This window comes from Lissotriton helveticus, chromosome 1_1 (assembly GCF_964261635.1).
Source record: "Lissotriton helveticus chromosome 1_1, aLisHel1.1, whole genome shotgun sequence".
Classification (NCBI taxonomy): Eukaryota; Metazoa; Chordata; class Amphibia; order Caudata; family Salamandridae; genus Lissotriton; species Lissotriton helveticus.
This window is the reverse complement of record NC_136057.1, coordinates 2041226515-2041251352: the sequence shown is the minus strand read 5'-3', so window position 1 is coordinate 2041251352 and position 24838 is coordinate 2041226515.

The window sequence follows — 24838 nt, the reverse complement described above, 5'->3', positions numbered from 1 at the left end:
TGAAAATTCTAAGAATGCCCGATAACGTACGAGGCAAGATAAAAGTATTACCTTGGTTTAAAAAGTTAAGTAGCCTCACAATCCTATTCGTCAACTGGCTATTCCTCCAAACTAATAGAGGTGTAGTCCTAAAAAAGGAATATACAAATATTATTAATTTGTTACGTGCTTTTCTCAAAGAGACTCAAGTGGCAAGGTTAATGTGAGAACCTTGTTACCTGTTAAGAATAAGCGTGTCCAGCGGTTTGTGCTTAGAAGTAAGTAAAGTGTTCAGTCCCAAAAAGTCAGTGGAAAATCCACAACGAAATTACATGGCCTTTATTTAAAATTCTAAATATAAAAGAGAAAGTATTTATTAGTAAATTCAATAAAAATTTAAAAGTCATAAGATGTGGAGATACTTTTGGAAGTCACGGCTTCATTGTATAGGAAGCATTGGCTTAACAAGATACAAGCCTAGGTGCATTGGATCCATGGCCCATAATCTAAAATTAGTAAAAATCCTGTTCCTGATCAACATAGGGCATAAAGAGATAACACGTTGTGTAATGCGGACATACTAATCCTATATTACCTGGAAATGCGGAGACGTATATGGTGCAGTTCCCCAGTGTTAAGTCTATATCTATTCAATGTGCCAGTCGGAAATATGCGTAGTACATGGTAATATCTATATTAGAAAAGAGAAATTGTTGTAATAAAAATAAAACTATTCCAGGACTGTTTCAAAATAAACTGTATTCCGAACAGATTGAGCTTATTATCTTTTAGTCCTATCGGGATATTCAAATGGCATGGTAAACGTAATCCAAACTTTTTACGAGTTTGTTGCACTGTTGTGCCTCCCATGCCAATTATCTTACTGTTAGAAATTGTATTCAATCGACCCCGCAATGTGTAGTTCGAGCCAGTTTTTGCAGTCAAACTTACATTTTGCTTACCAATATGTGTATGCTCCAAAGCGAAAAGCTCGGAACTCTGATATGTTCCTGAGTGAGACCTAAATAGATTAGAAAACCCATTTACATGCACAGAAATAATAATATGTCCCAGACTCTCACGTTAGTGCATCTACCGCTTTGCCTGCATCATGTTTCTCCCCCCTTTTTTTATGTCGAGTTATATGTATGTCTTTGTATATTTGATGAAAAATTCTAATTGATTTTGAAATGTACCAAAAGGCTTCTTAAAAATATTTATCTACTATAACCAAAAAAATATATTTTTCACAAAACCAAAAAAAATAAATCCTGAATAAATATAGAATTGTGTAGTCAATGATATTTTGTGTATAGTGGGTTTCTAGATATTTATACTTCATTGTTTTCTATGTTTAGTTATAGGCTTATTTCAAACTAGATTCCTCTCCCTGTGTATAACTAGCAATTTTCGTATATAGGGGTCCCCTACTTTCTAAATCACCCAGACTCTACGTTAGAAATACCCTATTTGAATTCTTGAGTAGTCTGAGAATTGACGGCCCTATTATTAGCAAAATTATGTCTATTGTTGAAAACTGCCCAAAAAAAGTTTGCCTTTTGTCCAGACTGATAGGAATCGGCAGTTGTGTCGTGTTAGAGTTCTAAGCAGTCATTGAGTGAAAAAGTACGTAGAATCAAAAAAAGAAAAACTTTTTATTTAAAAATACAAATTCGAGCGTTGGCAGTTGTGGAAACCTTAAAGAAAAATTGCTTCTGTATATATTACACAACATAGTAGTGTAGCAAGACTGTTGCTGAGATACCGTATTTAAAAACATATGTAAGAAATGACTCTAGTATAATTACCGTTATAAAGCCTGGGACGTTGTAAGCAAGAGCTTTGATAAGCTCCTAAATGAGTAAAAAACAAAGGAAACACAAATGCGTGTTGGCGTTAATAAAAGCGACCAAAGTTAAGACTTTAAGTTAGAAACGTACTCGGGAAACAATTACATAAAATTAGAATTAAGAAGTTTCTGTTTGCACTTACTTGGAAAACCGCCGCATGTCTCGGACAAACCAAGGCGTCTAGAGTAGAAATAATCAGACAACCGCGCCTGGCGTCCTGTTTTCATTTATACCGGTCATTTAAATTGAAATAGAAGACGGATTTGAACGGAGACGGATGTGAGCTAGTTTTTTGATTGTCTAGCCTGTGTATTGGTCTTGTTGGCAGACATTTTGAAATGGGATAAAGTGAAGTTTCCTTAACTGAAGTTGTAATACAAGACAATATGTATTCAATGCAAAAATCGAGATAGATGAGAACTAAATGTGCAAGGACTTAAGCAATGTATGATAGTATGGTAATATTTATACAACTAATATATTACCATACTATGATTTGTAGAATACATTCCAAATGAATTCCTTCAAATAGTAACGCCAAAAAAATTATGTAGGAGAATGTATGCAGTTTTTGTTTATCATTTCGCTGTATGAAATCCTTTAAGCTTTGTGTATGCATACCTTGTAACCATTCAGTGTTAAATGCTAAATTACTTTCTGTCTAAATATATAGGTGCCTCAATGTGCAAAATATGCCATAGTTTTTTGTATGTATACCTTGTAACCACTTGGTGTTGGTTGCTAAATGAGTTTTTGTCTAAGTATCCAGTTGCTTCAATGTACATGTAAAATATGCCAAAATTATCCAAATTGCACCACTGGGCTATTATCTAGCTAATTGAACGAAGTTATGGTTAGAAATTGGAGCAACTGACACTACTAAGATTAACCTTTTCTCTAATAATCTGTCCTCTCATATACTGTTCTTTACTATCATACATTGCTTAAGTCCTTGCACATTTAGATCTCATCTATCTCGATTTTTGCATTGAATAAATATTGCCACTGTTGTATTATTGTATAACTATATACTGATCTACTGTCAACCACCAGTAGGTAATATATTTATATATATATATATATATATATATATATATATATATATATATATATATATATATATATATATATATATATATATATATATATATATATATATTACCTACTGGTCGCCAGTAGGTAGATATAGTTAGGATCGATTTCCATAGGGAAATCGCAACATTCTATTTGGAATAACTTTGGCGCCGGTTGAGCAATCAGGCTGAATTTTTCAGCAACTTTGCCTCGCGGCGCTCCGCTCCTTCCCTGAAAGTTTAAGGGGGATTCGTCACGCGGGGGACGAGATAAAAGGGGGGTCCCAAAACATGTTTTCCCCATGTTAATTTCCATGGGGTGGTCTGTCGCACTTTTAGCTCGAACGGCTGAATGGATTTTCACCAAACTTGGCAAAATTGTAGGGAGTGGTAGTCCGATGTGCCTTTGCTATGTCTCAAGATATGTGCTCCAGAGGATTTTGAGTAATTTAGGTTTAAAAAAATGTATATATCTGTAAGCGCGCCCCGGAGCGCGTACCGGGGAGCGCTCCGGGCAAAACCACGCGACTTGCGCACGGCAAGCTGATTGGTTCTCGGGTGTCTGTAAACATTCGAAACAGTCAGCAGCGGCCGCCATCTTGTGTCTCGGTAAGATTGAGATACAAGAGGTGGCAAAAATCAAAGGGGGAAATGAGCAAAAGGGGGCAGGGTACACCCCCCGTGACCCCCTAGGTTTGATGTGGGGGCCATAAAAGGGTCCAGTGGGACAAAAAAAAAATCAATTTTCGCGGGGGGAGCGCACGGTACGCGCACCGGGGAGCGTACCAGGAAGTGTACTTCGGTGAAAAATAGTGAAAATAATAGTGTAAAATAATCATTTTGAGTGATTACAGGTAGGGTAGCTCTGAAAAGAGCTTTTGGGTTCAAAAGAGCTTTTGGGTTCTGTGGCTGTTTTAGGTACCTACAAGTGTGTTCCACACACACCCACATGCACACAACCCCATACCCACACACCCACACACTCCCCACACACACTTCACACACGCACACCTCCACCCACACTCAAACACCCCACACCCCCACATCGACACCTTACACATCCACACCCACACCCACATCCCACACACCCACACTCAAACACACACCTCACCCCCCTTCCACCACACATACAAACACATGCACACACACACAGATATCTCACAGACACACCCCACACATCCCACACACACATCTCCCCCCCACATACACAGAGACAACTCACAGACACATCCACACATCCCACACATACATACACATCCTACACACATACCTCCCACACCCACACACACCTCACACACCCACACTTCCACCTACACCCAAACACCCCACACACTCACACCCACGCACACACCTTACATACCCATATCCCCACCCACATCCACATACCCCACACACCTATACACCTCATCCCCCCCAGACACACACACACACACATACACACCTCACAGACACCCCCCGCACATCCCCCACAAACACCTCCCCCACGCCTACACATGAAGAAAACTCAGTGAAACACTAAAATAATAATTTAAGGTGCTTAGAGGTAGGGTATCTCTGAATAGAGTTGTTGTGTTGTTTGGGTGTTTTAAGTACCAACATGTAGGTACCAATGCTGAGTCTTAAAGTCAATGTACACCGTCTCCTCTGTAGATAATTTGCATGTTGTTACAGAAGTTATTGTGGTATATGGAATCTATACCATAGTCTGTCAGGGAAGCAGAAACAACATGGAGGCAGGAGATGAAATAGAGATGTCAAATACACATTGGAGATAATATAGTGGGAGAAAGGATGTAACTATGAGCAAAATTACTATGTAACACAAATACGTTGCACAGTATACTATAAGTCTGACTTTATATTATAATCAATTTGGTACTAGTTTATGAATTACATATAATAATGAATAATTTCTCGAACAATTTTTGATTATTAAATATAAATTTATTTTTCTGATTCTTTTTCAAAATTTAATAGAACGTCTAACATTTGACTGTCCGAAATATTCTCTTGCTGAGTGAACATAACTTCCAACATTTGACTGTCAGAAACGTCCTCATATTGAATTAACAAATCCACAGATTCTTCACATTGTAGAAGTTCATGGTCCCGTGATTCATCCAAGAATTCCAAGTCAATGGGTTCAATGATTTCCTCATTGTTCATCTCTAGGACAATTTCAAAGGAAATGTTCTGTTCTCCTTCCATTTTTGTGCTGAAATTTGCATAAAAAAAATCAGTAGAAATATGGCACTGTTGGGTTTAAGTTCAGACAGGTAGTTTTGATTTTTTAATAGTGAAGTTACTTTGGACAATGTATGGTAACAGGCAGGAAGTAGAAATATTAAAAAGTGCCTGTGAAGAAGCGTAAGTAAATTCATAATTATAGCAGAGAAGCCTAAGTCAATTTATAAATATAACAGAGGAGCCTATCTCTATCTATAACTATAGCAGAGGGACAGTAAATAACTATCAGAAAACGTTTTTAAAAAATAAAAGTGCCCCTTACAAATTATCAAGTTACTTTACAGAGAGGTGAAGAAGACAAGATGCGAAAATCCTTTCAAGATGTACCTCAGGTAGTTGTAGTCAAAATGGCCGTGTTTTCCTCTCATTTTTCATTTATATTCATGTACATAACCAATCAAATGTCAGGATAAAAAAAAAAATGAAAGTAACATTTTAATTGGTTGTCAATTCTAACACTTCAGATGTGTTTTTGTTATGTAATTTACCTCAGGATATTTAGACAGGGCTACAGGCCAAATGGCTCAATGGAATTCCACTTTATTTGGGAAAATGGTAGGGACTGGTATGTAGTATGAGCTATTCTATATTTGGTGAAAGTGTCTCCAGTGATTTTTAGGAAAATGAACTTTCGAAATTTTTTAGGGGAGCGCTTCCCGGTATGCGCTCCGGTACGCGTACCGGCAGAGCTACGGGAGTCCTCCATTTTGTGTTTCGGTAGATTTTAGACAGAAAATGGAGGACAAACAACTTTGGGAATGGGTATAAGGGGGCATCGTAGGCACTGCTTGACCCTCTAGGTTTTCTGAGGGGGTCTTAGGAGGCCGAAATAGGCAAACAAGAAAAAAAAAGTTTTTATTTTTCGCGGGGGGAGCGCCCGGTACGTGCACCGGGAAGCGTACCGGGGAGCGTACTATAGTGAAAAATAGTGAAAAAAGTTAGAAAAAGATAATCATTTGGAGTGATCAGAGATAGGGTAGCCCTGAAAAGGGCTTTTGGGTTCTGTGGCTGATTTAGGTACCTACAAGTAGGTACCAATGCACAGTCTTAAATTCAGGAGGAATATTCTATTCCCTTCATCTGAGAAGTGCACACCATCTTCTCTGTAAATATCTTGCATGTTGTAACGCAAGTTGTTGTTGTATATTGAACCCATTCCATAGTCTCTCATGTAAGCAGAAACAGATTTATTCACATGTTTCCGTGCTTTTTCAAATTGTGGACAAAATTGGTTGGACCACTTCCATTTCTGCCTTTGGCATATATTGGAATATACCAAGGCAGTTTGTGGAAAAAGTGCCATCAATTGCTCAAAGGTGTCCTTTAAAAGCATTTCCAGACCTACCCCAGTCAAAGTGCCCAAGTCATTTCCTCCACAGTGCACAATTAACAGGTCAGGGTGTGGCAAATGCAAAAAGGTTTTCACCAATGGAATCAATTGGTGACATTTTAATCCTCTGTGGCCAATCCATTTTATGTTCACGTTTGATAAATCAAGGTTATGTAAATTTCTGGTACTAGCATACCTTTTAGCCCAGTGGATATAGCTATGTCCAATAATCCAGACAGAATACATGGTCAGAGGAGATTCTGGTGCAGTTAGATGAAGTGTGGAAAAGAAATGGCAGTTGGAATAATAGGAGTTTGCAAAAAAAAACCTGTGGAGTTTCAGTGCTCTTGAATCACAAGCAATGATTGGTAGAATGAGATAGGTGAAAACTGAAAGTTAGGGTGCATGGTTGTGTTCTGTGTAAGAAGTAATTTGAATGGTTAAAAAAAGTTATTTAAATAAACCTTACACCAGATAAGCTGGTGTATTTGCAGGTCAAACATCCTTGCAGAGGTGATTTGCAACATTGTAGAATAAACTTTTAACCCTGGGAGCTCAGTGAGGAGGGAGGTGCTATGGTAACAGGTAGAAAGGGCTGAGGGGGGGGAAGGGTATTGGTTTGAAAATAGAGAGGGAAGAGTTTTAATTGGTTAACAAAAAGGGATATCTGTGTAGAATTAGAGGTTTTCTGTGCCTTTATGGTTTGCAGTGCCTGGAGAACATACCTTTTGCTCTGCTAAAGAAATATTGGTGTGTGTATCTGACACTGTTGTGAATCTCCTAAAGCATTTGTAAAGGTGAGTTATGATTCATTTAATATACATAGAGACTTGTATACTCTATGGAGAAGATTTGGAAGGAAATTGTGGTCTTTACATGTTGCTTTGTGTCATGCTTTTTGATAATGCTTGGTAAAAAGTTTTTACTGCATAGAGTAATTGTATTTTGTAAAATTGTGAATTTTTAGTCGTGACATGGAATGCTTCTACGTAGGACCTGTGCTGTGTTTTGTAAATGTGATGTAAAAAACGATTTTGGGGGAAAAATAGTTTTTACATTTTTTAAAAGGAATAAAGAATGTGTGCATGTTTAATAGAAATACATTTGACTCTTTACAATGATGTTACCTGTGTTAACTCAGTGTAGGAAGCATATTGAGTTTGTTTGCATAGAGGAATTGTATTTTGTAAAATTGTGAAGCTTCGTGTGCAAGATTTTGCCTCAGTATTATCCCTGCTGTGAGGCAGATGGTTGTAAATATGATCTGTGCTGTCTTTCCTAAATGTGATGTCAAAAACGATTTTGGGGAAAATAAATGGATTCTACATATTTGAGTATAATGTGGTGCAAAGGTTTAAAAATGACGCATACATGCGTCACTTTTTAAATATGGGGAAACAAGGTACATGTTTGTGCTTTCCTGGGGAGCCTAGGTGGTGAGGATTGTATCTAAGTGTGCAGTGGACTAGGCTTCATGAAGCATAAAAATAGTTTTTACATTTTTTAAAAGGAATAAAGAATGTGTGCATGTTTAATAGAAATACATTTGACTCTTTACAATGATGTTAGCTGTGTTAACTCAGTGTAGGAAGCATATTGAGTTTGTTTGAATAGAGGAATTGTATTTTGTAAAATTGTGAAGCTTCATGTGCAAGATTTTGCCTCAGTCTTATCCCTGCTGTGAGGCAGATGGTTGTAAATATGATCTGTGCTGTGTTTCCTAAATGTGATGTCAAAAACGATTTTGGGGAAAATAAATGGATTTTACATTTTTGAGTATAAGGTGGCGCAAAGGTTTAAAAAATGACGCATACATGCGTCACTTTTTAAATATGGGGAAAAAAGGTACATGTTTGGGCTTTCCTGGGGAGCGTAGGTGGTGAGGATTGTATCTAAGTGTGCAGTGGACTAGGCTTCATGAAGCATATCCCTGTATGCATTCTTAGAGACAGGTGTCAATTTGACTCTTTACAATGATGTTAGCTGTGTTTTAAAACAGTGTAGGAAGCATATTGAGTTTGTTTGCATAGAGGAATTGTATTTTGTAAAATTGTGAAGCTCCATGAGAAAGCGTTTGCCTCACTCTTATTCCTGTTGTGAGGCAGGTGCAAGATTTTGCCTCAGTCTTATCCCTGCTGTGAGGCAGATGATTGTAAATAGGATCTGTGCTGTGTTTCCTAAATGTAATGTCAAAAACGATTTTGGGGAAAATAAATGGTTTTTACATTTTTGAGTATAATGTGGCACAGAGGTTTAAAAAGTGACGCATCTACCCACATGTGTCACTTTTTAAATATGGGGCAAAAAAAGGTACTTGTTTGGGCTTTCCTGGGGAGCATAGGTGTTGAGGCTTGTGTCTAAGAGTGCAGTGGATTAGGCTTCATGAAGCCTATCTCTGCTGCATTCTTAGACACAGGTGTTTTGAGGCAAAATCTTGCACTTGTCTCACAACAGGAATAAGACTGAGGCAAACACTTTCTCATGGAGCTTCACAATTTTACAAAATACAATTCCTCTATGTAAACAAACTCAATATGCTTACTACACTGATTTAAAACATAGGTAACATCATTGTAAAGAGTCAAATTGACACCTGTCTCTAAGAATGCAGACAGGGATATGCTTCATGAAGCCTAGTCCACTGCACACTTAGATACAATCCTCACCATCTAGGCTCCCCAGGAAAGCCCAAACATGTACCTGTTTTCCCCATATTTAAAAAGTGACGCATGTATGCGTCATTTTTTAAACCTTTGCGCCACATTATACTCAAAAATGTAAAATCCATTTATTTTCCCCAAAATCGTTTTTGATATGAAATTTAGGAAACACAGCACAGATCATATTTACAATCATCTGCCTCACAACAGGGATAAGACTGAGGCAAAATCTTGCACCTGCCTCACAACAGGAATAAGACTGAGGCAAACACTTTCACATGGAGCTTCACAATTTTACAAAATATAATTCCTCTATGCAAACAAACTCAATATGCTTCCTACACTGATTTAAAACACAGCTAACATCACTGTAAAGAGTCAAATTGACACCTGCGTCTAAGAATGCAGACAGGTATATGCTTCATTAAGCCTAGTCCACTGCACTCTTAGACACAAGCTTCACCAACTACGCTCCCCAGGAAAACCCAAACAAGTACCTTTTTGCTCCATATTTAAAAATTGATGCATGTAGGTAGATGCGTCCCTTTTTAAACCTCTGCGCCACATAATAATCAAAAATGTAAAAACCAATCATTTTCTCCAAAATCGTTTTTGACATCACATTTAGGAAACACAGCACAGATCCTATTTACAATCATCTGCCTCACAGCAGGGATAAAACTGAGGCAAAATCTTGCACCTGCCTCACAACAGGAATAAGACTGAGGCAAACGCTTTCTCATGGAGCTTCACAATTTTATAAAATACAATTCTATAAAACTATACAACTCAATATTTTCTTGGGAAGCATAGGTGGTGAAGCCTGTGTATAAGAGTGCAGTGGAGTTAGACATAGGTCTGATCTTCTTTGTAGTTGTGGACAGAGCTGTCTTCCACTATATTTTTCAATACAGGCCTCACCTTTTGTGCACCACTGGAGAATCCTCACCTGATCTGAAACCCTGTATTGATCGTTTGCTTTTTGTCATTGCTTTGTTGTTTGGTAATAGTGGTCTATAATGTGCTACTGTTTTTCTTTAACACAGATTGAAATCGTTATTTGAAGAAAAAGCAAAGATGCCCACAAAGGAAAGGACAAAGAAACAACGTATACGGGAAAAATCAAAAACAGCAACGGTATTACAGCATTCTTCCACAATAGATACTTCAAAAAACAGGAACAAAGCTCCTGGTAAGACAACTAAGTCTTTTTTACACAACATATGTACATCCAGAAAAAATAATGGACACCATGTAGAAAAAGAAAATGAGAGAGTAAAATTGAAAAGGGAGGAGAGAACTTCAAAGAATCCTAAAACTGGAGCAGGAGAGAATAATATGTATAGGAATAGAAGGCAGAATCAGTTTAGAGACATTCGTAGACGAATGTTTCGCAATAGGGTGGTTTTAAATTTGTTAAAAAACATTAGGAAAGGTAAACAGAGAGCTGCTTTTTATAAGAAAAAGAAAAGTGTAGAGAAGATTGTTGATCAGGCTTTTGAAGTTAAGAAAAAAGTATTTATTTTAATAATCAATAGAATTAGGACACTTAACAAGACAATTGATGTTTTCAAATCAAACAGTAGATAGAAAAGAGTAATTAATCGGACTAATTTTTGTAAAAAAAATTCTGGATAATGGATGCACAGTTCAAGTTGTGAGCCATTTTTTAATGAGGAGAGTTACTTCCAGGAGAATGATTTAGTGCATGCAGTTGACACCAGTGGTCGAGCGTATGAAGTGAAAGACGGTTGTCCGATTGAAAAAGAGAAACTTGTGCCTAGAGAACCAGAAGAGGTGTTATCTGATGAAATTTTACGGAGACGTACTAAGGGTCCAGTGTACACTTGGAAGTGTAGTAGTATTTGTAGTGTGCGACAGGAATCAATTGATTTGTTTTGTAATTTCTTACGTACATATAGTAAAAAAAGTATAAAGCAGAAAGTGAAGTTGTTGCAAGACTTAGATCCTTGCAGAGTGAGAGGAATCACAGGTTTGCAAGGCCATTCACTGGCTTGTCTTTCTAGAAAAGTCTGTCAGAGTGTTTTTCATCATTTTAGGATGTTAGCAGTGCATCATACCAAAATGAGGAAATTAGTGAGAATGTTGTATTATGCAAAAAGTCCAGCACTTAAGCTTAAACAGTTAAACAGTGCTCTTTTGCATGGAACAGAATTAGATGTGAAGAAGATTTGTGAAGAAATTGAGATTTGTTATTTTCGTGAGCAAGAGGACAGTGTAGAAATTGAGACAGCAATTCAAGGTAATGTGGAAGACAATATACAGATTTTAAATACAGAAAAGTTTGAGAAGGAAATTACCAGGTTTAAGGTGAAATCAAGTGAAAGGCCGAATTTTACTTGTGTGTGTTGTCGACGGACTCATTATAAGATTCAGACTAGGTTAGTTGATTTATATGCAAAAAGTGAAAAGATGGATAATTATGAGTGGAAAGATTTAGCAACTTATTTGTGGGTGGAGAATTCTTTTGATTTGAGTTCTGATCAGCGTATTTGTAAATATTGTTATGACAAATTAAATCAGAACAGAATGCCTGCTAGAGCTGTTCATAATAATCTGGAGTTGATAGACATTCCCCGTGAATTGATGGATTTAAATACATATGAGTCTATTTTGATTCAATGTGTCCATCCTTTTCAGGCAATTGTTCACATGGAGCCTAAGATAGGGAAATTGCCTCCTACAGATTCGCAGAGAGGATTAAAGGGAAGAGTTGTTTATTTGCCCCTAGATTTGAAAAAAAATATTGATGCAATTGGTATAGAAAAAGTAGAAGAGGAACCTTTAGTTATTCTAGTTAATGGGGTTCCAACAAAGAGTAAAAAAACTGGCAAGATTTAGTGGATGTTAGGAAAGTCAAAAAGGCAACGTTGTATATAGTCAAAAACAATGAGTACTACAAAGATGTATGTGTTGCAGCAGAGGAAACAGCTACAGATGAAGACAGTGATTGTTCAGGCGGCCAAATTGAAAAAGTTGATGTGTCTAGAACTGAAGAAATATATGAACATTATACTGTTCATCCTTTGCATTCCAAAGAAGTAATGGGGAATGCAATTGACTTGTTTCAAATTAAAACAGCAAAAGGAAGTCCCATTAGTGTATGGGAAGAAAGTTTGGAAGCTCGTTGTTTTCCACAGCTATTTCCAACAGGTCGAGGTGGACGATATGACGATCGACCACTTCAAATTCCTGCATCTGAATATCGAACTGTAAGATTATATGCTGAAGATGCAAGGTTTCGTCAATGCATTCCCTATTTGTTTCATCTACTGTCTGAAAGGGACTTGTCTGGGCTTTCTTATGCAGTAAACCATATTCTGAAAAGTGGAGCACATCTACAAAATGTTTCGGCGAGGGACTTTATGGAGAAAGTGAATCTGCAAGATAATATTTTAGAATCTCATCTAATCAATCTCATGGCATGTCAGCGTGGTACAAATGAGTATTGGTACCGTCGCCATGGGGAATTGAAATGTATGCTAAGAAACTTAGGAACTCCTACATGGTTCCTCACTCTTAGCTGTGCCGAGTATGCATGGGAGGACTTACTTCAATTTCTACGTGAGGCCAATGCTAATATACAAAATATAGAATTCAAAACACCTGGAGAACTGTGTTCTTTGGATCCAGTGAATGTATTCAGATATTTTAATCATAGATTTGAAGCTATGATGTCTTTTATTACCAACAAAAAAAATCCTCCCCTTGGAGAGGTTTTGGATTTCTTTTGGAGAAAGGATTATCAAGCGAGAGGTGCTCCTCACATACATATGTTGTTGTGGATTAAAGATGCACCCAAATTTGGAACAGATTCGGATGAGACAGTGATGAGTTTCATTGAAGAGTATTCAACATGTGCTGTTCCGAAAACTACCGGAGAAAACAGTTTAAGGCAACAAGTTTTACGTTTTCAATCCCATCGTTGTGGAAAGTACTGTCGTCGAAAATTCAGAAACAAGGACAAGTTCTACACAAAATGTCGTTTCAGCTTTCCACGACCAGTGATTTCTAAAGGAAGAGTAAATAATTTGATGTCTTCTCTGCGACATACTGTGACGAGGAAATCACCAAAAAATACATACAATTTAAAAAGAGACGAAGAGTCCAAGTACATCAACGACTACAACCCAGTGATTTTGTCCATGTGGAATGCTAACATGGATATTCAATTCGTTGCTGACAACTCTATTGCTGTGGCTCGATATGTGACGTCTTACATCACAAAAAAAGAAAAGACAGAACTAAAGGAAATGTGGGAGGACATTTCACATGAAAAGAGTCTAAGCAAGAAATTATACAGTTACAGTCTGAAGATATTGTCGCATCGAGAAATTGGAGCGTATGAATGTTCTGATCGATTGTCGTCAGCAAGTCTCTATGCCAAATCTAGAACTATCATTTGGGTGAGTCTAGGTCTTGCTGCAACACGAAATCGAGTTTTGAAATCTGTACAAGAGATAGAGTATTTGGCGGAGAAAGAACCAGAAAGTACAGATATTTTGAAGACAAACATGTTGGATACATACTATCCAAATAGAAGTCATCACCTTGAGAACGCTTGTCTCTATGAAGTTCTGCAGAGATATATTTATAAGAGGAACATCAGAGAAGATATCAATAATGGAATATATGGAGTCATTGGATGTGAAGGATGTCTAGTGAAACAGAAAAAAGGTCATTTGATTAATCATCGCAAATTGAGTTGTGATAATCCAGATAAAAGAGAATTTTATTATTTGGCTCTTTTGCAACTGTTTAAACCATGGCGTGAAGAAGAGGAACTTCTTGGAGATTTTCTCTGTTATGAAGACTCCTTTAATGCAACGAAGGATACCATAGAATGTCCTGTTTTTCCAAATTATCTGCAAATGTTGAATGAAGAAATAGAGCAAGAAGCCACAATTGCTGCAGAGATTGCGAGAGACAGTTCTCAAGGCAGTCAGAGTTCTGCTTCATTGAGTCAGGATCCACTAGGAGGACCACTTATTCAAAATGAAGCTGCTACTGCCATGGATGAGGTGGAAAGAACTATGGAACAAGGTCAAGATGATGAAGTTAACTTAGAAGATTTGGTGAAACAACTAAACCTTGAGCAGAAACAGATATATGACGAAGTCACAGAACAGATTGAACATGGATTCAGTCATGAGAAAAAAGAGTGCTCATGTACATCATTTAAGCCTGTCCAACTGTATGTGAGTGGAGAACCGGGAACTGGAAAAAGTTTTCTGATTAAAGCCATTGCAACTTATCTGCAGAAAAGGACTGAATCACCGCTGTCTTGTGTTGTTACTGCTCCAACTGGGCTGGCAGCACATAACATTAAAGGGATTACTTTACATCGTTTACTGATGCTGCCAGTGGAGCATGATAACAAATTGGAGTATCACAAGCTATCAGGAGATGCGTGTTCCGAAGTTTCGAGAGTCCTGAAGAAAATGAAACTTCTTATCATTGATGAAGTAAGCATGGTGTCAAATATCATGCTTGCTTTTGTACATTTGAGAATGCAAGAAATTCCTAGAACAGACTATGATGTCTTATTTGGTGGAAAACATATTATTGTTTTTGGAGATCTTCTGCAGTTGACTCCAGTGAAAGGACAACCTGTGTTCAAAATGCTCACACATGAAGATACCAGGAAGTGCTTAGGGAGCATTGGAAACGTTAATATATTGTTAAACTTTAAATATGCAGAACTGCTTCAAAATATGCGGCAGGCAAATGATGAAGATTATAAAAATATTCTACAAGAGGGAAAGAAGCTTTACATGCACGATTAATTTCAAATTTGTACCCAAATGAAAACATTCTTCCAGAGAACATATTTAAGAAAATTAACGAGAAGAAATCTGGCATATGTTTGTTGCCAACTCTGAAAGAATGTTCCATGTTCAACAACAAAATGTTACAGTTAGAAAATGAAGAGATAGTGAAACTGGAAGCTATTGCTAAAATAGAGCATATGGGAGCAACAATTGTAGTGGACAAGTGTGGCTCACTGGTTAGAGGAGGCAGACCCTGAAGCAGAGGTCAGACCCGGGACCAGGGTTCAATTCCCAACGCGGCAGGGTCTTGAGCCCAAATATCCACGGACTCGATAATTCTCGTTTCGGTGCCTACTCGAATCACGGCTTCACACTCTGCAGCTCTGGGCATTAGCCTGCTTAATCTCCACTACGGCCCCCCCGCGGCGGGATGCCTGGATTTCACCTTGGGGAAGCCAGGATGGGTTTCCAAGGCAAGCGCCGAGATGCCTACGGGTAATCGAGCGCTATATAAGAACGCATAACAATAATAATTATTATTTTGTCTGAAAATTTGAAATCAAAATTGGATTCATTAGAGAAGACTATATCTAAAACTGCTGGTTTTGATAAGACTCTGAATGTGTGTTTGAATTGTCGTGTCATTTTAAGAAGGAATTTAAATGTTGAAAGAGGTCTAGTAAATGGAGCAATGGGTTATGTTGTTGGTTTTGTGAATTACAAAAATAGAGATGGAATTGAAATTTTAAAAATTTTATTTGATGACATTGATGAAATAGAACAAATTTGTCGTTGTTCAGCTAGATTTTTGCTAGTGAAAGACTTATATGTTCGCCGAAAACAGTTTCCTATTTGTTTGGCATATGCGGTGACAATTCATAAGTCTCAAGGTTTAAGTGTAGATAGCGCTTTGGTGAACATTGGAAGTTCTGTGTTTAAAGAGGGTATGGCATATGTGGCATTATCACGAGTCAGAACTTTATCAGGATTGTACTTGATTGAGTGTGATGAAACAAAGATTTGTGCAGATTTAGATTGTGTAAAAGAATACAATAGGTTAAGAAGAGAGTATGCTCCATATTTGCCTCAATATCCTCTGATTGAAAAACATGTGGTAGGCCGAAAAAGATGAAATGAGAGTAATTGCAGTGAGGTATCAGCAAAAAGGCATTAAGTAGATAAAAGTGTAATTGTAAAGAGAAACAAAAAGGAATCTGTTGAAGATGTTGTTGGATTTCAGTTTGAAAACAGTTCTGGTGTCAACTGCTATGCTAATGTAGTAGTTAATGTTTTTTTTTTCTTCAAAATTTACAAAGACAGATTGTTGAAAATCGGGAACAAACATTGTGCTGTTTATTGAATTCTGTGTTAGACAAATGTAGTAGTGATAGAGCAAAAATAGAAAGTGTTTCAGAAATTAGAAATCTTCTAGATATATGTTCAGGTCAAAATCAATTTTCACAGAATATTCAGCAGGATTGTCAGGAATTTTTAATATATATGTTTGATGTATTACAAGATGAAGGAGTAGATATAAAAAATCTATTTGGCCTTTCTTATCAATGGCAACATGACTGTGATAACTGTGCTTCATCAAGTACTACTAGAATAGACTCTGAAAGATTTATATATTTAACTTTACCAGACTGCAAATCAGTGTCTTTCAATAATCTAGTTAAAGCAGCGGATCACAATATGGTGTGTACCCAATGTAAGTCTGCAATGCTGTCCACATTATTTCTACAAAATTATGGTCACTATGTTATTTTAATGTTCCAACAATGTAGACCTGATGGAACTAAATTGACAACTTCTATTAAAAATGTTGTGGCTTCTCAGTTATCGATATCAGGAAGAACCTTTGCAACTGTAGCTATTATTTTTCATGATGGTCCTTCTACAACATCAGGGCATTACACATGCTATTTAAAAACTTCTAAAGGTTGGACCCAATGTAACGACAATCATTTGACTTTCAAACAACGTTTGCCTTTTGTCTTTATAAATTCATATCTAGTGTTTTTACAGCCAAAATTTAGGTAAAGGTAATTGGCCTATGAAGACGGGAGGAGTACTCATATATACTCATACATCTGACACTATTTGGCCAAATGGAAAGGTGCAAGAATGAGTAAAGAGTCATGACTGAAAAAAGGAGTATATTAAAATTTAGAAAATATTTCAGATGTTCTTGGAGTTTTTCTGGTAGAAAGTCGATGAAATGGATTTCTAAGTGAACAGCAAAATACTATGCAACGAGAAAAGGACCTCCATGATATACTATTTGGCCTCAAGGAAAAGTAAGTCAATCAAAGATTAGCGTACATTTGTCATTTGTCAGTATGTAAGGTTTTTTTTAAAACACAATCTTTTAGATTGTGGGTTTTTTTTCCCGCTGTCATATGATGAGTAATTTGAACTCACTACTTTAAGTGAAATTCAATATATTCTGAGAACAGCAAAAATAAACTATGTAACATGTTGTAGAAGTTATTCTATACTTTGGATTGTGTAAATTAAATTGTATTCCCATTCTCTGACACTTACTTTCCTTTTTTCATTTTCTTTCAGCTCTTTTTACTCACTTATAATGTCTTTCTCTCACTCTCTGTAACCCCCGTTCCCTTACTCCAATTCTTTGACAACCCCTCATTTTCATTTCAACTGTGTGTATCCCGTCTCTCCCTTGCATAACTTTTCAGCTTTCAGTCTTTCTGCTTTTCTTCTCTTTTCCGTATTTTCCTCCTTTGCTCTTTTAGTAATTCCAGTTTACTCACTCAGCAGTATTATTGCACTCTATCACTATAAATCACCCACTCTCCTTACCTTATCTTTGTTTGCTCTTTACTGTTGACCTCTTCTCTCTGTTTTTCGTTCACTACTTCTATGTCCTCAGTGCCTCACTCTACTTGTGTTATTTTCACTTGTGTTTATCTACCTTCTATCACTTCTTTTACAACAACTTCACTGCTCCTCTCTCATCGTTCTTCATCCCATTTCTTTTACTCTGGTTCCGTTATTATCCATCATTTCCTTTCTTTCAATGTCCTTCTCTTTACTTTCATCACCAAATTATTTTCTCTCAGTACCACTGTTTTAGTCGTCTTCTCCTCTCTTTCCTTAGACTTACTTTTTTTCTTTTCTCACTCATTGTACTCCACCTCACTCAGTTTTTCTCTTAGTGTGTCTACGTTATAACTTCCTCAGTCCATTTCCTTCAATTGTTGTATATTATTCTGTCTCCCTTCATCCTTTCACTGTATGACTGTTCTTCTCTTACTCTCAGTTATCTTCTATTCCTCATTCTTCTAAATGCATCCTTAATTAGACTGTTTTCTGTCTCAGTCATTATCTTTTTACTTACTTCTGTTTCCTGATTTAGTTTTGCTAACTCACATTGTTTTAGTATCTTTCTTACCTTCAGTTCATTTCTCTGTACTTCTCTCTCTTTTTCTTAGTGAATCTATATGCCTTACTCTTTGTAATTTGCTCTCCTTCTATTTCTTTTTCCCTCTTTTTGTCCTTCTACCTTAGTTTATTTCCCTTTCTGTGTTCTTCACTCTCACTTTATTTCTAAATAGAGTGTTATGATGTTTTTAGCTCTTCATTTGTATCTTTTAATTTAAAATACATATTTTACTAATTATAACTTATTTTTTCTTCTCTCTTTCACAGATACCAACTGTAGTAAAAAAAAAAAAGTTACATTTATTATATGGTAAGTATGACTAAAAAAATGTAGTTTGTTATCACCCTTTGCTTTAAGGTCACTAACATTTTCTCAATCTACCTCACTCCTGTGTTTTTACTCTGCTTCTTTCACTTATTCTTATTCTCCATGTTTACTTCCCTTTCCCTATTTACCCTCTCATATTCAACTTCTTTTGATCCCTATTCTTTACTACACTTACCCTCTGTTCCCTTCCTTTGCTTCTTCACTCATTCTCTTTTTCTTAATTATTTACCTTACTCCTACACATATAGCTCATCCCCCTCCCAACACATGCACACACCTGTAACATACACCCACACACACACCACACACACACCTCATGCACACAAAAAAACCTCCCACACACACTCTTCAAAAACACACACACATTCCATACACACACATACATCGAACACATATACACCCCACACTCATACACTTTTCATACATATTTAACACACCCTCATTTCTACGCACACCAAAACAGTCCACACAACCACACCCACAGACACACCTTACACACCCAAACTCCTACCTACACCCACTGACTCCCTGTAAGTCACACACATTGCATTACTTAACTTTTTTTGCTGTTTTACTCAAGCCCATTCAGGTACTGTTTCCTTTACTCTCTATGTCACTCACCATGTGTTATCCTAATTCAATATTTCTCCCTCTTTCACCCCTCTTTACTTATACTATGGGGAGCGTAACAAGGGGAAAACCAAGAGAAACAGTAAAATAATATTTTAGAGTGCTCTGAGGTAGGGTAGCTGTTGTGTTGTGTGGGTGATTTACTTACTGCACTCCTTCCACTCCTTTTCTCAGTCCCTCTGTTCTCACAGTTCCTCACTCCCGTTCACTCAGTCCGTCTCTCTTACTCTAATTGTCTCTGTCTCTTCACTCTTTCACTACTTGTTCATTATGTTTTCTCCCTGAAGTTCAAGCACACTACGTTATTTACATTTCTTTGCTGCTTCAATTATTCCCTTTCTGTTACTTCTTCTTTTCTTCTTTCAGTTTTTTCTCTCTGTCAATCCACATGTTTTAACTTTAGTCGATTTTATCCATCTTATTTCATCCCTCTTTAGTTATGGACACTACTTTTTTCTCTCTCTCCCTCACCAGTGTTATTTAAATCTGGTTCCGTTATTACCTTTTATTTGTACATCATTTTTTCACTTTCCTTTTACTCTTTACAGCCACTCACATTCTTCATGTGCCTCTGCTTTAGTATTATTCTTCTCTCTTTCTTTGTTTCACAGCCTTATATTTTTTTCATTTTCTCTCTTACACTTTCTTATATCTTTTACACTGTTTTACTATGTATTATACAGTACCTCTGTGTTGCTCTCTCTTGCTGTCTGTCTCTTAATATTACTCTCTCTTTCTCTTTCTCTTATGCTCTCCTTCTCTTGTTTTTTTTTTCTTTTTTTTTATTGCGCTAACGGGGCGCTCTCCGGTGCGCGCACCGGGAAGCGCACCAGGAAGCGCACCTATGAGAAAAATGAAGTCAAGAGTGCTAAAAATTGTAGTAATTTTTTAGAAATGGGAGGTAGTTCTGAAAAGAACTTTTTAAAAATGTTTTTGTTGTTTTATATATATATTTTTTTCTGAACATTTTTTTTTTTTTTTTTACAATTTTATGTTTTTCTGTTTTTTTTGGGGGGGGAACAACGAAAAACAGGCATTAGAAAGGGCTCAACAGGAGCAAAAAAAAAATTTACTTCTTGGGGCGTTTTGAGCACTTGTGGTTTTCAAACGCACTATTAATTAAAATGATACTCATATTTCCATATGAAATTAGTTCACCACAATAAATGCACACTAGCTTCATGTGCACAAAATTCTGTTGAATGTTTGGGACCGTCTACCTCGCCTCTGGTCCCGATAGAGTTACCTGTGACGATGTACTGGCCACAGGAGTTGGTAGGTTATCTTGGAGGTGATGCAGCTCAGCAGCGCTGTAATTGTTTGGATGCCACCTCTGCATGTGGCGGTGCATAGTATAGTTACCAAAACTGTACTTTTTGTTTGTACCTCTAGACAAAACATCTTTACAAATGAGGCATGTCACATATCGGGCATTGACCTTTTTTTGCTCTCGAGGAAAAGAAAAAAATTGCCATATAAAATGGTCTTTGTGGTGTGATTTGCGGGGCTGTTCAGGCAAGAACTGCCTCCGCTCTATGTCCTCTTCCTTTTCTTCTTTCTCTTCCTCTGGGTTTGGAAGGAACTGCGCAGGTGGTCCTTCCTTCCTAGGTGGTTGTGGTGGGGGTGGGGGTCCACCAGCTGCAGCTACTACAGATGCCATTATTTCAACAAGGAGAAACAGGTCTTCCTCTCACAAAGATGAAAGTCAGAGTGAGGAAAAAAGGAGGGGTTTTAATCATTTGGGAAAAAAATAGTTCTAAACCAATGAAAAGTGTTATTTACAGGTCACATGACCTATCACGCTTACGTTACGCGTCCCGATCCGCGGCCGGAGCGCTTCCGGGGTGCTGCGCTTCGCGCCTCGTTCACGCTCCGGATCACTTCCGAGTGCGCGAACACGGCGCGTCAAAAGACGCATTACGCGGCAACGCGATACGTCGCGCTTACGTGACGCGTCGCGATGTTGTTCTCGAACGCGGCAGTTGTGCAAACGGTACGTTTCCCGGTGCGCGGACCGGGTCGCGGCATAAAATTGAGCTAACGGAAGCTACCCGGTGCGCGAACCGGTAGCGAAACTAAAAACAAAAAAAATATATATATATATACATAAAAAAATTATATTAAATACATATAAAATATATTTTTCCTTTAAAAAAAGAATACATTTAACAGCTTTTAATATTTGCTATTAAAAAACCATTGAAATTCACTGAAAAAACCATAGGTTATAGACCATATATAGTTAGGAATTAGCATTTACAAAACCTTGAAAATTCACTGAAAAAACCATAGGTTATAGACCATATATAGTTAGGAATTAGCATTTTTAAAACCTTATTTTACTCACACAAAACCATTGAAATTCGTATATGTAGTTAGTTGCACTAACTATATATTTCGCGCACCCGCAATCCACTGCTGATGATGTCACATATTACATCATTCATGACATGGTCAGTGACATCACTGATGACATCACTGATGACATCTCAAATGACATCACTGATGACATCACTGATGACATCTCATTTGATATAACTGATCACATCACTGATGACATCATTCATGTGATAATACGATGAACTTCTTCAGACTCTAATATAACCTTATATACACTCAGTGTAAACAGACACTCACAGAGTGTCACTCATCCATGGAGTTACTCACACACCTAGTCAGGCATGCAAAGAATCAATCACACCTCCATCTCCTCAAATATACAGTTATACACACCTTACTTATTCAAACAGATACTAACACATATTTACTCTCTTATACAATCCCTGATACAATTTCAGAATGATCCATACAGCCACTCACACATTCACTGGCTCTTATGCACAGTTATTTATATATGTCAACTCTCACTTATACTGTGTTTTACATATGTTCTTACTTTGACATGTAGCACTGAGATATCCATTCACTCACCAATACACTCATGCACACAGTCAACCGCCCATACAGCTGTTCCCACATGCACTTTTGAACCCATACATCTAGTGAATCAACTGCTCACACATCTATGCACAGAGTCATACACCTCCCATTCACCCACACACACACTCAGTCTCCCATACAAATAATTGGGCAACCAATGAATAACCCATATAGTTACTCATATAGCTACTGATCAATACATGCAGCAGTTTATAGAACAACAGACATAATGATGCACAAATTAAGACAGTTTAGTCACTAACCCATGCACTCAGTGAGACACATTTAATCACTCACTCATACAGTCAGTCATGCACCTACTAAATCCTTCATCCAGACACTTATACATCCACTCATTCTTCAATATGTAAGACATATTTAAAGTTTACAGAAACATACAGACACTGGATGTTGTTATCAGTGATGTCATCAGTGATGTCATCAGTGATGTCACTGACCATGTCATGAATGATGTAATATGTGACATCATCAGCAGTGGATTGCGGGTGCGCGAAATATATAGTTAGTGCAACTAACTATATATGCAAATTTCAATGGTCTTGTGTGAGTAAAATAAGGTTTTAAAAATGCTAATTCCTAACTATATATGGTCTATAACCTATGGTTTTTTCAGTGAATATATATATATTCACTGAAAAAACCATAGGTTATAGACCATATATAGTTAGGAATTCGCATTTACAAAACCTTATTTTACTCACACAAAACCATTGAAATTCCATATATAGTTAGTTGCACTAACTATATATCGCGCACCCGCAATCCACTGCTGATGATGTCACATATTACATCATTCATGACATGGTCAGTGACATCACTGATGACATCACTGATGACATCTCAAATGACATCACTGATGACATCTCAAATGACATCACTGATGACATCACTGATGACATCTCAAATGACATCACTGATGACATCACTGATGACATCTCATTTGACATTACTGATCACATCACTGATGATATCATTCATGTGATAATACGATGAACCTCTTCAGACTCTAATATAACCTTAGATACAATCAGTGTAAACAGACACTCACAGACTGTCACTCATCCATGGAGTTACTCACACACAGAATCAATCACACCTCCATTTCCTCAACTATACAGTTATACAAACTTTACTTATTCAAACATATACTAACACATATTTACTCTCTTATACAATCCCTGATACAAGTTCACAATGATCCATACAGCCACTCACACATTCACTGGCTCTTATGCACAGTTATTTATATATGTCAACTCTCACATGTACTGTGTTTTACATATGTACTTACTTTGACATATAGCACTGAGATATCCATTCACTCACCAATACACTCATGCACACAGTCAACCGCCCATACAGCTGTTTCCACATGCACTTTTGAAACCATACATCTAGTGAATCAACTGCTCACACATCTATGCACAGAGTCATACACCTCCCAGCCACCCACACACACACTCAGTCTCCCATACAAATACTTGGGCAACCAATCAATAACCCATATAGTTACTCATATAGCTACTTATCAACACATGCAACAGTTTACAGAACAACAGACATAATGATGCACAAATTAAGACAGTTTAGTCACTAACCCATGCACTCAGTGAGACACATTTAATCACTCACTCATACAGTCAGTCATGCACCTACTAAATCCTTCATCCAGACACTTATACATCCACTCATTCTTCAATATGTAAGACATATTTTAACTTTACAGAAACATACAGTCACTGGATGTTGTCATTAGTGATGTCATCAGTGATGTCATTTGAGATGTCACTGACCATGTCATGAATGATGTAATATGTGACATCAGCAGTGGATTGCGGGTGCGCGATATATAGTTAGTGCAACTAACTATATATGGAATTTCAATGGTTTTGTGTGAGTAAAATAAGGTTTTGTAAATGCGAATTCCTAACTATATATGGTCTATAACCTATGGTTTTTTCAGTGAATTTTCAAGGTTTTGTAAATGCTAATTCCTAACTATATATGGTCTATAACCTATGGTTTTTTCAGTGAATTTTCAAGGTTTTGTAAATGCTAATTCCTAACTATATATGGTCTATAACCTATGTTTTTTTCAGTGAATATATATATATACATACATATATAAACATATATCATCTGTATATCTATATAAATACAAACATAAATGCATGCATACATATACTTATATGCATACAGATGCATGTTATTTACATGAAAGTTGAAAAAACACTAATAAAAGCAAAGCTAAAAAGCCACCTCATTACAAACAGAATGGCTTTAACTTAAACGAGGGCGAGATCTATTGCATTTTCAATGCTTGTTTACTTTGGTTCCATCAAGAAGGCATTCAGATGTGTCACACATTTGCCATAAATTCAGAATGTTAGCACTCTAGTTGCACATTAGATCACTGTAGTAAAGCTACTGCTCACCAGGGAGGTCTGCTGCTGGTATTCAAAGTGCATGTTTCAGTCTGCATGTCAGAATTTTTTTAATGAAATTGAAGAGGGTTTGAGAAGTCACTCAAAATGTGCCCTAATTTTTCTTTCTGCAGCACTAATCATAATTCATATGGCA